Genomic DNA, 14602 nt, shown 5'->3' with positions numbered 1-14602 from the left:
TTCTTCTTAGTAAAGTGATGTATTTGCTACATGAACATAGTTAATCCTACTCTGACCCTTCATTTTTATGACATTCCTGGTTTGATTTGTGAAGGGTTTTTGCCCTTTTGGAGGGCACCAGTTTGCCTCTCAGATCAGTTAAATAACCCATCAACTTCTAGAACTTTTTTTTTTTTTTCAAGGGAAATGACAATATTCACTTTTGGCTGTGCATTTCAAATATAGTTCAAGCAGAACCGCTGGATCCATCGCAGCTCATCCCTAGCCACGACTCTGAAGAGCAGGCCGTGCTGATAGCTGTCCGTGCTGCAGTGGCTGGTGCTGGGGGGCTCCATCGCTCTCGCACAGGACAAACTGGCACATAGGTCTGTACGGCTCCCAGTAATAGTCAAATATCTTTCAGGATTTTTTTTTTATTTTTTTTTCCAAGTAATAATCTTTATTTTAATTTAATTGAAGGCAAGGAGGACAAATGTCCAAATAATATCACTTGCCTCTTTTTAGGTGCAAAACTGTTGTCTGTTGGAATATGCCTCTCATGGACTTGGCTGTTGTAGAAATCCCTTGTCACGACAGCTCAGCGAAACAGGTATGAGAAGGATTGACAGCCAGGCTTAATCCGTGTGCCATCAACACGACGCAAACCAAACTGCATGCTGCTTTTGTATTTTGTCCCTTTGTTGCTTATGTATGCCTTATTTCACATTTTATTAAAAAAAAAATATGTTGATAAATAAGTGTATTAGAGTTGTGGCCTTATCCTCCTCAGCTTTGTGCTGCACTGCGGATGGGACACGAACCCTCTTTGTGGGTAATGTTCTGTTCGTGCATAATGAGGCACCGCTGCTGCACGGATATATATGGGACCAGGAAAAACGAAGTGACAACTTATTTCACTAAATTCCTAGAATTTAGTACCCAACATAGTAAAATACAATGGGCGATTGGTCAAACTCGGGCAACTGAAATACAACGTGGAAACGTAACCTAGAAGAAAAGGAATTACGTCTGGTCTGTGGTATTTTAGCGTGGTTAATGGCCATGCAATTGTTCATTCTGGTCCATGTTCAAAGCCTCTCATTGAATATATGAGTTAACAGGTAAAAATGGAGGCAGTTCACTGAATGACTGGGGATTTTTACAAGGTGTTTTTAGAACTCTCTCATCCTCTCCCTGCATACCTTTTTCAGAGAGATTGTGGTGTTTAAACTATATTTAGCGATAAAAGTGAGACATTACCTACATCCTGCTATAGCGGAGAAGGTAAATCAAGGCTTTCACATCCATTTCCAAACTACTTTTAAAGGCCACACGCAGAAGATTAGGCTCTTAGGGTTAAGTGCAAGTTTTCTCGTTCAGCAGAACAGCGCCTAGAACTGCCTCCTCACCCAAGAGCGGAGCACAGCGAAAACGCTATTTACCAGTAATTACTGCCTTCACTAAGAAGCGCCTACTGCAGGCATCTGGCAAAGCGCTGCCAGTAACGCCAGGTCCCCCAGTCGCTAACCCCGGCGCGGACGCCGAGCTCTCCCCGGAGCGGGTACCGCACGGCCGCGCCTCCCCGGCCGCTCTGCCCCGCGCAGCCCCCGGCCGAGGGCCCGGCCCCAGCCCCGAGGCGCGGCGGCGGCTGCGGAGCCCCGCGGAGCCTCGGGGGCCGCCGGAGGCCCCCGGCCTGGCCGCGGGGGGTGGGGGGCGCCCCGGCTCCGGCCCCGCAGGGGCCGCCCCCTGGCGAGGCGGCGGAGCGGCGGCTCCGGGGGAATCCTGCGGGAGGGGGCGCCCGGCCGGGCCCGGCGCCGCCCCGCCCCGTGGCGGTGATGTCAGCGGCGGGGCGGGCCGGCCGGCAGCGGCGGCGCGGGGCGCGGGCGGCCGCGGCAGAGCCCAGGCGGAGCCGGAGCCGGAGGAGCCGGAGTCGCCGCCGCCGGGACAGGGCGGGCTCGGGGCGCCGCCGGCAGCGCTGCCCGCGCCCCCCAGGGCCGCCGCGCCCGCAGCCAGCCCCGGCAGGGAGGGGGGAGCCCGGCGGCGGCACCGGCACCGGCGGCTTCCCCGCGGGCGGGAGGCGGCTGCCCGCTGCCCTCGGGGCTCCGCCGGTCTGCGCGGCCGGGCCGAGCCTCCCCGCGCAACTCGGGCGGGCGGCGGGACCCCTGCGGACCCGTGCGGGGCCGCCAGCGCCGTCCCTGCCTCCCGCCGGCTGCGCAAGCCAATGGGCAACGAAACCCAACAGAAATAAAACAAACTCAGGCTTACCTAAAAGTTAGGAACCCCCCCCCCCTTTTTTTTTCCTTTTTTTCTTTTTTTTTTTTTTCTTTTCTCCCCCTCCTCCTTCCCCTTCCTCCTTCGGCTTCGCTCCCTATGCGGGAGCCGCCTGCGGCCGCTGCCGGGCAGGAGCCGCCGCGCTGGGGAGCGAGCAGCCCGTGCGGCGGGGCAGCCTCCGCAGCAGCCCGGCTGGAGGGACGGCCTCGGCGCGCACGGCACTGAAGGTAAGCAGGGGCGGCAGAGGGGTTTTCGCACCCTTTTGTGTTGTACCTCCTGTCCGGCGCCCCCCCCTTCCTCCCACCCCCCCACCCCCCTCCTTCAGCAGGGCATCGGCGGTGCCTCCGGAGCGGCGTGAATGGCACGGAGCCGACCAAGTGAAATGCAAGTCTGCTCCCCTGGAAAGCACATGGAGCGCACAGGCGATTGCAAACGTGTGTTTGTGGCTGCTCCGCTCCCGTACCGCTGATGGTCTCTGCTCGCAGCGACGACGGGGAGCCAACTTGCACGGCTCGGGAGCGGGGAGCCCCGCGGGCTGCCTCTGAGGGCGGCTGGCACCGGCTGTTACGTTTTGTTGGATGTGTACCCCCCGCCGCCTCCCCAGAGCATCCCGGCGGCCTGTTTGATTTGCTGGGGTGTCGGGTTTTTGTTTTTTCGGTTGCCTTTTTTTTTTTTTAAATTTTATTTTATTTTTTATTTTTCCCCCAGATAGAGCGCCTGGTGTTAATGAGAGAGGGAGAGCGATGGGGAAAAGGAGAAAAAAAAAAAAAACAAAAAACATATGGAGCATTTTATTGATGTGATCATAATCCTGTAATGGAGATTGCATTAAATGAGGATTGCATCAAAATGCCTAGCTGCTGTGGGGAGACGGGAGAGCAGAAACTATGCTGGATTGTAAATGAAGTTCTCTGATTGAAGGATTTCCTTAAACCATGGAGAGATATCTGTAAGCTTAAAGTTGCTGTATATGTGGAGTACTGGAATGGGATAAAACACAGATCAAGCTGAAATATTTTAATTTACTCGAGCTCCGGATGCAGTTAGAATTGGTTAGAGAGGCACTGCAGTGATGTCCAATGAATACTTGGTTTCAGCTATGGAGACCACTGAAAGGCAAGGGAAGAGGAGAACACAGAAAGGCAAGGATAAAATATTACTTAGCATTTGGGAAGGATGCTTCATTTATGACTTCTGACATAATGGCACAAAGCCTACAGCCTGCTGGTTATGAGCAGAAACCTTGTAGGAGATCTGGAAAGCAGAGGATTTATCTCATTTTCCTTTTGCAACCTTGACATAGTTGCCTTTAAGAAGTAGCTCCGAGTTATCTGACAGGAGGCAAACGGGGACTTATTTGCCCCTTCGGATATTAAAAGAAACTGTAAGCTTGAGAGAGAGGGACTCGACTCGTCTGATCTTGTCTTTCTGAGCTTGAGTTGATAATGCATTTTGAGTAATTGTTGCTGCTTATCTCAATTGGCAAAGGAGGGGAGAAGATGTTCAAGTTTACTGAACCAAAGCAGAGCTGAGGACAGTAGATAATATCAGCTTACCCTTGCCTTCTTTTTTTGCTGAGTTTTATTCTGGCATAGAAAACTGAGCTACAAAGAGCACCTTCTTCAAGCCCTATTGAAAGGAAACCAAGGAAACCCAAAGAGAACAGGAAGATTAAGCCAAAGATAAATCTTGACTTTTCTCTTGTCAGCGGTGGAAGTAGCGTTGATCTGTCAGGTTGCATAGGTCAAAGGAGGTAAGATAGGAGAAAAGTTACTTATTTATTTACTGCCGTTTTCACGCACACAAAGTTGTTGCACAACTAAACATCGTGGACTGGGAAAGAACCATTTCTTAGAACCACCTAAATCATACCTTAAATAAACAAAAGAGATAAGGATACTGTAAGGATACTCATTAGTATCTCTGTGTAACTGCAAAAGAGCAGGTTAATGATAAAATTATGTAGATCAGAGCAAAATATCTGAGGTTTTCACAAGTAATTTGTTTTCCTACTTGAGTTGTCTGCAAAATCAGAGCTAGTAGCTCTACTGTTGAGTGTCTCTCGTGCTGTATATTTAGCGTAAAAAAAAAAGTTCAGATAGAATTTATTTATTTAAAATAATGAAATAAAATGAAGAAAAGCAGCTTAAGTGTATTGAATTCCTCTTAAGCGTTTTGTTTTGGCAAAAGGAGACTTGTGAATGGTGTGTAAGAGATGGGTTTAGAATATTCATGGCTATACTCCAGGGAGCTTCGTGTTAGCTCAGTAGGCAGAAGGTTCTTCTTTCAAAGAGATACGTGGAGAAGATGTGCTTAAATATCAAGCCATGTTCAGGTGAGACTGTTGGCATCTACGTTGCAAGACCAACTGTTAGGCTGCTGAGGGGAATGATGCTTAATCTGGAAAATAAAGCAAGCATTCCTAGCTCATTTCTTAATGAGAATAATTCATTAATTCATTGATTAATTTTACTTCTGTACGAATGTTCCAGATGTGACTCTAATTTTTACCAAGTTACAGCTGAGGAAGAAAATGTCTTTTGAGAACGTGGTTATCCATGCAGATCGGGGTCTGTATATTTTTACAGAAGAACCCTTTACTGCTTCATGGCTGCATTGTTCATCCTTGCAGCGTTTCTTCAAGTGTGAGCCTTGCTATAGTTAAAGGATAATTTATATTCAGTGTAGTACTGTCTGCTCAGTGGAATTGGCTTTATACATCACAGCCTCTGCAAAAAAGGAGATCAAAGATCTGAACCTGTGGTCCTGTATTGCATTTGTATTCTACGTGGACTTGTGTAATTGTATACTGGAGCCATTCACACTCCCATAGTTAAGAATTATGTCAGTCTTTCCATTAAAACACCCATTTGTTTAGTAACTTAACATTTAAAGACAGGCTCTAAGCTCAAGTTAAACACATTCATATAGTAAAAAAAAAAAAAAAAGTAGATATCCTAAGCTATGAAGTATAATAACAACTGGCATTTGCTAACGTAGCACTGTTAAGTTGAATTTATAGAAAGCTTAGTAGAAAGTAATGCCCTGCCTGAAAAAGGTAGAGATGAAAAGGAAAAAAAAGAATTCCTTTCAGATCTAGAAGCCCTGCAGAGCCAGGTGGGTGTTTATACCTGGATTTTAAAGGGGTCTGCGATCACTAAGCAGGCAGCAGGGTTTTTCAAGTAGGACGGCACTGGCTCAAAACAGGAATTAGTTAGATCTCAGTTTACTGGTTCAGTCTGAGGTTGTATTAGAACTGATGCCTTTGGCATTATTCCAGTGATTTCTTGTGAGAAGTTAGAACAAAACACAACTCCAAACCCCTTGTCTTAGTCTGTCAAGTTACGCTTTCAATAAGCTAAAAGGACAAGATGGTTTTGATTAACATTGATTGTGTGGCACAGGTGATAAAAGGATTTGGGGGATGCTGGTGCTGAAGTGTGCTTACCAGGTGGTTCACCTGAGATCACCACTGCAGAAATCATGCCCTTCCATCGCAGGTGCGGGGAGTGGTACTGACGGTCAGCTTACACTTACATGGAGCCCCCTTTCTTTCAGAGCATCCCAAAACCTTTTACAATTGCCTGTCTTAATTAGTTGGTCATCTTCCAGCAGTGAGCTAGTTGCTTCATCTCTGCAGACAAAGTAGGTGAATGCTTATAACCTCGTCATGCGTATTTTGGGTTAGAAGTGACAGACTGAAAATACACGTGGATTCAGTGCTACAGTCCTGTGCTCTGCGTAGTACCCGTGGTTGGTGGGCAGGTTCCAGATACAGCTTGCTGTAGTCCTAGTGTTTTGGGGTGGATGGAATAAATGGTGTTGTTTGAATGAAAAATTTTTATCACTTAAAAATTGATAAGGGAGATTGATAGTCTGCTGTCCCAATTACCTCCTCCTGCAGTGAGATCACTGAGAGGGAATTTATAGCAGTTGTTTGTCTTCAGCATGGTGAAGTAGTGGTGACCGTATCTTTCTTCCTCTTGTGAAAATTCATGCTCCCTGCATATATAAAGGCAAGTAATATGAAGCAAGAAATTTAGGGTGGAAATGGGAATTTGATTATCCCTTAAGATCTGTGGGGAGACTCCCATTCTCATTATCCAATGGTAAAATAAGGAAAATAGGTTTAAAAGACAGTCTTTTTCAATTACAGTCTCTGAATTAGTGGAGTGACTTGCCAGGAAGCATAAAAACTCCTATAGCTTTGCATATTTAAAAAAAAAAAAAGGCAAAAAGCTCCGCTGTAAGAAGAGTTTAAACTGTCCTTAAAATTGTCTTTGAGGTGTTGTATTGTGAGCAATAGTCAAATACGTGGAAAATACATTTTGAGTGATGATAATACCATTTATTTTATCTGGTGGAAGTGAATGGTTAAATATATATATATATTAATTTTTCAAAAAACTTTTTAGAACAAAACTCTTGTGTCTAAATCGAGGCAACAAACACTATTTTGCTGTAATTGTGCAGTAAGATTTCAGATTTGAATGGAAAGAAAAAACTTACCCCACTTGCAGGGGAAGTTTCATGAAAGTCCAGTGAAAGTTAATATAAAAAACAGAATATAGCTCTAAAAGAGCATGGAATGTAATCTGTAGATACAATCAAATCATGGTAGTTCTGACAGTAAATAAGAAACTGTAAAGGGTTTTCTGAAGTTGTGTCATAATTAAACATTCTTTTTATTTGAAGTCCTGCATGTGTCATTGCTTCTAATATCCTGCTGAATATTGCTGCGTTTCAGGTACACTTAGAAAATAAATGTTCTCCCATAGATAGCGTAAGACTTAGTCTTCTTGATCCAACAGAATCTGAGTCAAAGCTTCTTACAGTCTGTGAAAACATTTCTGTTGGAACAGTGCCTTGAATAATTGCTTCTTGCATTACAAAACATACTTGAACTTCTGCCGCTTGCTTAGAAGTCAAACGTTAATATGGTGTCGAAGGTATTGCTGTATAGGATTCTTGCTTGCAAGGGTGGCAGAATTTAGGCTGTTAAGCAGCAAGTGCTTTACTAACTTTTCAGAGGAAGCTCTTTTTAAATTACTGTTGTTTTCCCTCATGTAAGTTATGACATACTCCGCAAGGATTATTTTGTTGCAAGCGGACCTAACTAACCTGATCAGCAGAGAGCTAAATATGTTCTCAGAGGACAAATGAACACTGAAATTATTGCAGACTTTGGATTTCAGTAGTGAAAATGTAAGCGGAGGTGGGCCACTGAATTTAAACCCCATCACTCTGGAGTTAAATACGCCTAAGAAACTTGAGCTGTGCTAAGAAACTTAGCCTGTTTCGTTTACCTGCCAGGGGAATGTTTTGTGTTGAATACTGCTTTGATTTGACATGGCTGTTTAGGGAATGATTTTCTTCCTCTGAGCTGGTCTAGAAATAAGGTGTCACTGGTGATGTAGTTTGCAGTGTTTACGTTGCATCCTTAAGGACATGGTTTTATTATTTTTGTAAGAATTTAATTAGTAATTGCATGAGCTTTATGCTGTCTACCAAAGTAGCAGGAAATACATACTAAATAGAAAAAAAATCCATGTAAAACTTTACAGTGCTTTAGGCACAGAGTATTTCGTTTAGCCATCTACTTACACCATCATAGTTACTGCTCTGTGCTAGCTTGTTAAACTAACACGTGTATGTATGGAAAGCTATGATCTGCTGGATCTATGATCAGGATACCTGGAAAGCCACACAGTCTTGTTTCCAGCATTAGCTCCTGGCACATAACATGCGTAGTTGCCCACCAGAACAAAAATGGAAATTATTTGGGGGATGACAGAAATACAGGTTCCATTAAAATGCAGAGTAGGGAAAAACTTAAAATACCTAAATAAATAAATAAACAAAGGCACCTGCCTACCTTTAGTCTGTAGCAGATCTCATTAGATGGTCATCTCTTTTGATATTCCTCCTAAGAAAGGAGGTTTCCTGACTTTGAGAAGGAAATGGGTTTTATTTCTGCTAGTGGAAGTAATAGTTTAAACTCTTGTTTAGTCAATTGTGCAGGATTTGTAATTACTTCTATAATTATATAAATACATTTCTTCCTGTCTCTTGACAAACAATTATGAAACCATGTGTCCTGGCAGGCATACAGGTCACTTTAATAGCTGGTTTTGCTTGGGTATGTGGTAGGGTTGGTTGTTTTCTTCTTCCTGCAAGGGAGGGTAGCGTCAATAAGAAGCATGTGTCATGGGGCAGGCTGGATTCACAAATGGGAAGGAGATGTTAATCAGACACTTAACATGTTTACGACAGAAGTATTACACTTGTCAAACAGGGGAAGCGTGTGTCATAGCATTCCCTAAATCTTAGTAGAAAAAGTGCAGAGGAACTTCACCATTAAATCATGATGTAATAGGAAGTGCAACGTGCGTATATAGTGCTGGACTCAAGTAATTTGGAACCTGAAGCTTGCTGCAGCAGCTTGTCCAAATTATAGTTGCTGCAAGTAATTTGTAAATGTATACAAGGTGTAAGTCATGAAACTAAAGCTACCATTAAAGGGAGTAACGGCTTTATTTTGTCACTCATTTAATTGACCCTTAGAAGATGTATGTTGCAGTGCACCTTGTGTTCCAGATCTTAATTTATAACAGCAAAGTAATAATTCTGGGGATGAAAATTGGGAATGAAATGCATAAAATTCATCTTCTGTCTATCTTTCTGCCTTGTCTGCATGTGAGACTTTACCAGAATGAATGGACATCTACTAAGGGCTTACAAGTTAGTTTTCTGTTATCTGAATTCTGCTACAGGAGGTTAGTTAAGTGCTTGTATATATGCAGAAGTATTATCATTAAAAAGGAATTATTATTATATTAAAAAAAGGAATTATTATTATAAAAAGAATTATCATTCTTTTTAAAATTAATGTTCAGGAGATGTGTAATTTCATGACTTTTTAAAGAAAACTGGAGAAAAAGTAAACCAAACATTTTGTGTTCTAGTTAGTTTTTGATAATTTTATAAGCCAACTGAGAATGGCCTTTTCCTCTGGCCAAATAGAAGTTGAATTATCAGGTATTGCTGCTTTATCTTCTGTGTTTCTATTGTAAACTTGAGGAGGAAAAATGACGTGCAGTTGAACAACTATTAGTTAAATCTGAGGAGCGAAAGTTACAGAGGAGTCTTTAGGTACTGGAAAATAAGTGTATTTAATTTGTGTATAATCTAGAGTACTGATGACTTCAGAACAGAACTATATATAACATTCTTGGTATTTGCATGCTCTTACCGAATTCTCACATTCTTCATATATATGCCCCTTGAAAAGACAATACGTCTAGGAGAACACTGTAAACCATGCTTTCTTAACAGAAGTTGTCTTTAAAATACCTCTAAAAAGGCTGCAGAATCATGGCATATCAGTTTTTCTTTTTTTTGTGTGTGACAGTGTGCACAGTTATCAGTTTATATCTTTAAGAGTTTAGCTTTATCTACATATTCAAAGAAAAACATTTTAAAGAACTGCTGTGAAGGTACTCTTAAGCATAATACAAAGTATGTTTGAGATGAGTTTATAACTCAGTGTGTTTCAACTAACAAAGGAGAGGAAAAATAAATAACCTACAAAAGATGTTTGGCATATCAGGGAAAAAAGATGACCACTTCAAGCAAGTGCACGTGAGTCAGAAAGCAAAGACATGAATAGTCTTTGTCAAAGAAATGTGTTACTAGTGTGGAGTCAAACTGTTGTTTTCTTAACTGGGGAATGAGGTTATGATGTGTCAAGCATCCATGGTCTTATGATGAGAAACGAACCAGTAATATCTTCCATCTGTACTTCTGTGTCAGTACTGAGACATATGAGCATCACCGAACAATCTGAACCCTGTGTGCTCAAGGAAGAGATGTTCTTGGTGACTCAATACAAATGTCTCTCAAAAGAGTTTGGGTGTTGTTTGTTTTTGAGTGTTTTAATGAAAGAGTTTAAAAATTCTTGCTTTCTTCTCCTGCCCCTGAAAAGAAAGGAAATTGTATTTACGTGATGTCCACTCATTGCTTGTACCTCATTCTTGTTTTCTTACATTTCTTCAGCGTTAAGGATATTAAAACTAGTCAGCAGCAGGTAATTAAAATATGGTGTAACTCAAATGCAATAATTCCACCAAAAAACTAAAAGCAAACTATGCACATTAGTTAAACCTTTGCAGTCTTCACCAAAGTTGCACAGAATAAACTTTTAAAATGGATGATGTCCTTTTTACTCTTTCTGTTCTATTCAAGTAGATTTAAAATACTTCTACAGAGAAGAGAAGGGTGAGCAGAAGAATTAGAAAAGCTGTGATAGAAATGAATCTCTTTTATTAAGACTACGTGGCATCATGATTTGTTAGATTGGGATCTGTTACCTTTCACATTCAGTATTTCGTGGCTCACCAAACAGAAAAGTTTAAGCATTGACCAGCCTTTGAAGTCGCATTAAAGTTGAACACAGTCTTCAGAATCAAGTTCATAGAGTACCTGAGGTGATTCTGCCTAAACGGAAACAGTTGTAAATGCTTTTGTACCTTCCTTCTTCTGCTTCCATCCATTAGGCAATTTCACAGTTTTGGACATGGAAGTGCATTTGTATTTGACCATCGTTTGAAATGAGGTTGGATTCAGTTTAGTTTCTTTGTGTGTATTGCTTCTCCTAACATCTCCATGAGTGATGGGAAGAGGTGTGATAGCAGAAGATTCACCCTAATTCCCTGTTACTAAGTTGAACATCCAGCACTGGAAAAAGTCCTGGTTATATTTTAAGATGATCACTCTAAGCATGTATTTCAGTCAAAAAGAGATCACTTTTACTTTTTGCTTGTCAGAAACTTTAAAATCCAGTTTGTCTAACTGAGACAATAAACAGAAGCTAAAACACAGGAGGAGGGGTTGATTTAGTAAAAAGAGAAAGAACTGACAGAAACTTGTATAAATTTACAGTGGCTCAAATTGTATGTTTTTATTTATTATAGTCTATATAGGGTGGACTAAACCTGAAATCATTTTTATTGTCTTAAGTTGGAGAAAAAGGTAAATGTGCTTATAAATTTGTTGCAATAAGACAGTGTTTTTGTGATTGTATTGCGTTACACAGCTCAAATTCACTAAGAAGTTTATGACAAAATGAATTGAATTTGGTTCCAATTTTGTGTTTGAGCAGTGTTCTTCTGAATCACAATGTAGGTTATTTTAAAATTACCAATAAACCTTTATTAACGACATATTACTGCTATGCGGGACTGCTCATTTTGTTGTAAGGTATTACACAATTTGTTCAGCAGCTGCTTGCTGTAGGTACTTTTGCTCTTGCTAACTTAAAGCAAGTTTCAGGTTTTGGTTATTGTTGTTTAACGTCACTGGGAAAATATAAACAAATAGAATGCTTTCCTGTTAAGTCTGACAAAAGATTAAAAATGCTGGGTTTTGTTATGAGTCCCCTTAATATATAAAGTTGGTATTTTCATTGCACTACACTTAACAAAAATAAATATTTAAAATTCATGGCTGAATCAAAAATAGTGCAACATCAGTCTGCAAAAAAACATTTACAGTCTCAGTTCCTTACGTGTAAATCATTTTGGCAGGTACAGTACTTTAAGTTTTATTGTATTATAAACACTAAAAAAGCTTTAAAGAAATCATTGAAAAAAAGTTTAGAGTAAGTGATTTAGATGAAGCTGGCAGGTGGTGTAGTATAGCTATTGTGAGATTAACTAAATTCTAAAAATTCAGTCGCTTCAGAGAATTGGATCTATGTCTTGATTTAGTCATTGCTGTAATAAGTCATTGCTGCTGACCAAACTGCAAGGCAGTGGTTGATGGATGTATCAAACAATCAACAGAAACTACTTTCTGAACGGTTTAGGACGCTTTGGTGATCAAAGTGATAATTGTATCTGAACATCTCTTTAAATGCTGTCCATGTGGTTATATGTTTATATAAGGAATATGTGTCACCATGACCTTACAAATTTGTCTGAATGGGAAGGCAAAGGGTAAGAAACCTCTAACGAATAGGGAAGTCAAAACTTCAAATGCAAACGGCATCAGAAAGTTACTATGGTAGTAAAATACCTGCTGAAGAGCTGAACACTTGTTAGACGTGCTTAGACATTTCTTTGTTTAATCGCTGAGGCAATTATAAATTTTAATAAAATATTTTGTGATCTATAAGAAGAGGTTAAGGATGGCATCATCTTGCGGACCGCAGTTGTGTCATTTTCTCCTCTTTCTTTTAATAAATAGAGCTTTGGCTCATGTAGTTCTTATAACCTCAGTTGTAACTATTTTGGGGGGAGAAACATGTCAAGTTATTTCTGTGTTGGCAACAGCTAGTTTCTTTCTCAGATTATAGAGATGTTACTCAGCTTTATGATGGGAGCCCTAGTTTTATTGAGTTCTTCTTTCAAATTGAAGAGTTGCCTTCTGTCCTTGATGCCAGTGTGACTTCAGGCTGGGTTATGCATGCTAATTTGCACTAGATCAGTTTTCTTTTCTGTTTTCCTGAACCTAGACCAGTGTTTTCAACCGTGTTTCTTAGCAATAAAATTCATCCCTGGTTAGGTGTGAATTATTTGAAGCTCAAAGAGAAGGTAATGTTGGTAGTAAACCAAAAGAAGTATTGAAGTGCTTTCTCCTTTGTTTTTGCATACTAAAAGAAATAATATTCAGAAGAACCATTGGAAAAATTCAGATCTAATGAAACGAGATAGGCTGCTAAGCAGCCTAGTGTAACTTAGAAACTTTGAGCAGGTTTGGCTAGACTGTATCTCCAGACATGTCTTCCAACCTGAATTTTGCTATGATTCCATGAGAAAGCCACTAACTCTTCCATGTAGGACATACCTTTTCCCTTTGTCTTGGTTGGGATTTTTTGCTCAAATCCAGGAGCTTGCTATATCCTTGCGGATCTCATTGTTCAAGGAGTAGTAAAGAAGTGAGGGACAGGAAGAGGAACCTACTAGTGAACAGGAGAGAGCTGTTATTTCTGTTCTTGAACTTGGATCTTAACATTGTTTGCTATTCCTGTCTCAGTGTGTGCTATCTGATGTAATTTTGGAGGCCTCCTTGAACTGAGGTTATACAGACAAGTTCACACTTCAGCAAGTCATCTGTTCACTGCCTTCCTAGAGTGCTGTTCTAAATACAGTTTAAAGTACTGCTTTTGATCTGTGAAACACCTTTTAGTTTTATTTTGATTTCTGAGGAAGACCTGCTGTGTGATTTTTTTTTTCTTCTGTAAAAAAACAGTAGAAGAGCAGAAGCTTCAGCTTTAAACATCTGTGCTGAGGGCAAGGGAACTTGAGATTGATTCTTTTTCCCTTGGTCCTACAAGACCCAAGTTAGTTGACATTCAGAGCTGTAAGACAAACCCATTAATCTGTATTTTTCTGAGGGTCTTCTGGAGTGGACACATTAGATGGAGTGTAATTTTGTTTGTATTTGTGAAGAGTATTCTGCTGATGCTTCATGTTGATTTAGTGCTCTTTACTACAAGAGTGTCTGGAGGTTGACACATTCACTACAAAAATGCATGAAATGAAGTTTCTGGAGAGGGACTTATCCATATAATCCATACAATATACTAAGAGAAGAGATGATAAGGTTGAGAATAGGTGTTGTTTTTTATAGACGTAAATTTTATTAGTTTCCCTAGATGTAAGATAAGACCATTGTAAATGAAGCTAAAGTTCTTCAAAATTCTTATCAGAAGCTGAATTTTTAAATTGGTCAAAGGCCTGCCATTTTATGTTGAAAAGCATCCTAGAAGCTACCTGTTTGGTTCAGTGTTCTCATTCTGCTTAAATATCGTTACTTCACTGCATTGAAGCTCCTAAATAGTACTCACTGACGGTAATGGAATGAATGATCTGGGTTCACTGAGGTAAGAAAAAAGACCAGAACAAGTTGTCTGGGGGCGGGGTGCGGTCGCTGTTCTGGGTGGTTTTCAGGACCAGAATGGATAAAAACCTGAGGAACCTGCACAGACTTCATGGTTGACCCAGAGAAAGAGATCGGACTAGGTCACCTTAAGAGGTCCCTTCTGACTCGAATCATCCTATGATTCGATGTCTTTTTAGCTCATAATATGTTTAAGGATATCCTTGACTCTGCAAGAGCCTTCCATTTTTTTCCCTGAGTATGATAATGCTGTAGGCTGTTATTTACATGCCTTCTAAGACAGATCTGCAGACAGATGTGCTGTGCTATATGGCATTTTAGGATTATGGTGTTCGGAGAGTGAAAGAGATGGTCGCAAGCATTTTCCTAAAACCTCAAAAATGGAATAGGTATCACTGAGGGAAGAGAAGGAATTTTGTTAGCTAGCCTTTTCTGAATTTGTCCTTCTTTG

General features: G+C 41.0%; 1 protein-coding gene and 1 long non-coding RNA gene across 7 annotated transcripts in view; one reads left to right on the top strand and one right to left on the bottom strand.

Annotated features, from left to right (window-relative positions):
• LOC106037422 (uncharacterized) overlaps positions 1–14602 on the bottom strand; it is a 50673-nt gene that overhangs the window by 5667 nt on the left and 30404 nt on the right. Inside the window, exons 3-4 of one of the 5 annotated variants that reach the window (XR_007168621.2) lie at positions 10620–10746; positions 9923–10226 (exon numbers count right to left, since the gene is read on the bottom strand). The exons of 1 other annotated variant lie outside the window; for it this stretch is intronic. This is a non-coding gene — a long non-coding RNA (uncharacterized lncRNA). Of the gene's footprint in view, positions 1–8250; positions 8421–9922; positions 10227–10619; positions 10747–14602 lie in introns of those variants that run through there. 3 more of the 5 variants (XR_007168624.2, XR_001208015.3, XR_001208013.3) reach the window with 3 other exon arrangements.
• Positions 1862–14602, top strand: part of PCDH11X (protocadherin 11 X-linked) — a 490061-nt gene continuing 477320 nt past the window's right edge. The window contains exons 1-2 of one of the 2 annotated variants that reach the window (XM_067005161.1): positions 1862–2477; positions 2959–3199. The gene's annotated coding sequence lies outside the window, so the exon portion shown is untranslated. The remainder of the gene's footprint in view (positions 2478–2958; positions 3200–14602) is intronic. The other variant, XM_067005160.1, reaches the window with a different exon arrangement.

Source organism: Anser cygnoides, chromosome 13 (assembly GCF_040182565.1).
Source record: "Anser cygnoides isolate HZ-2024a breed goose chromosome 13, Taihu_goose_T2T_genome, whole genome shotgun sequence".
Lineage (NCBI taxonomy): Eukaryota > Metazoa > Chordata > Aves > Anseriformes > Anatidae > Anser > Anser cygnoides.
Note: the sequence above shows the minus strand (reverse complement) of the source record. Positions and strands in the feature narration are given on the sequence as shown.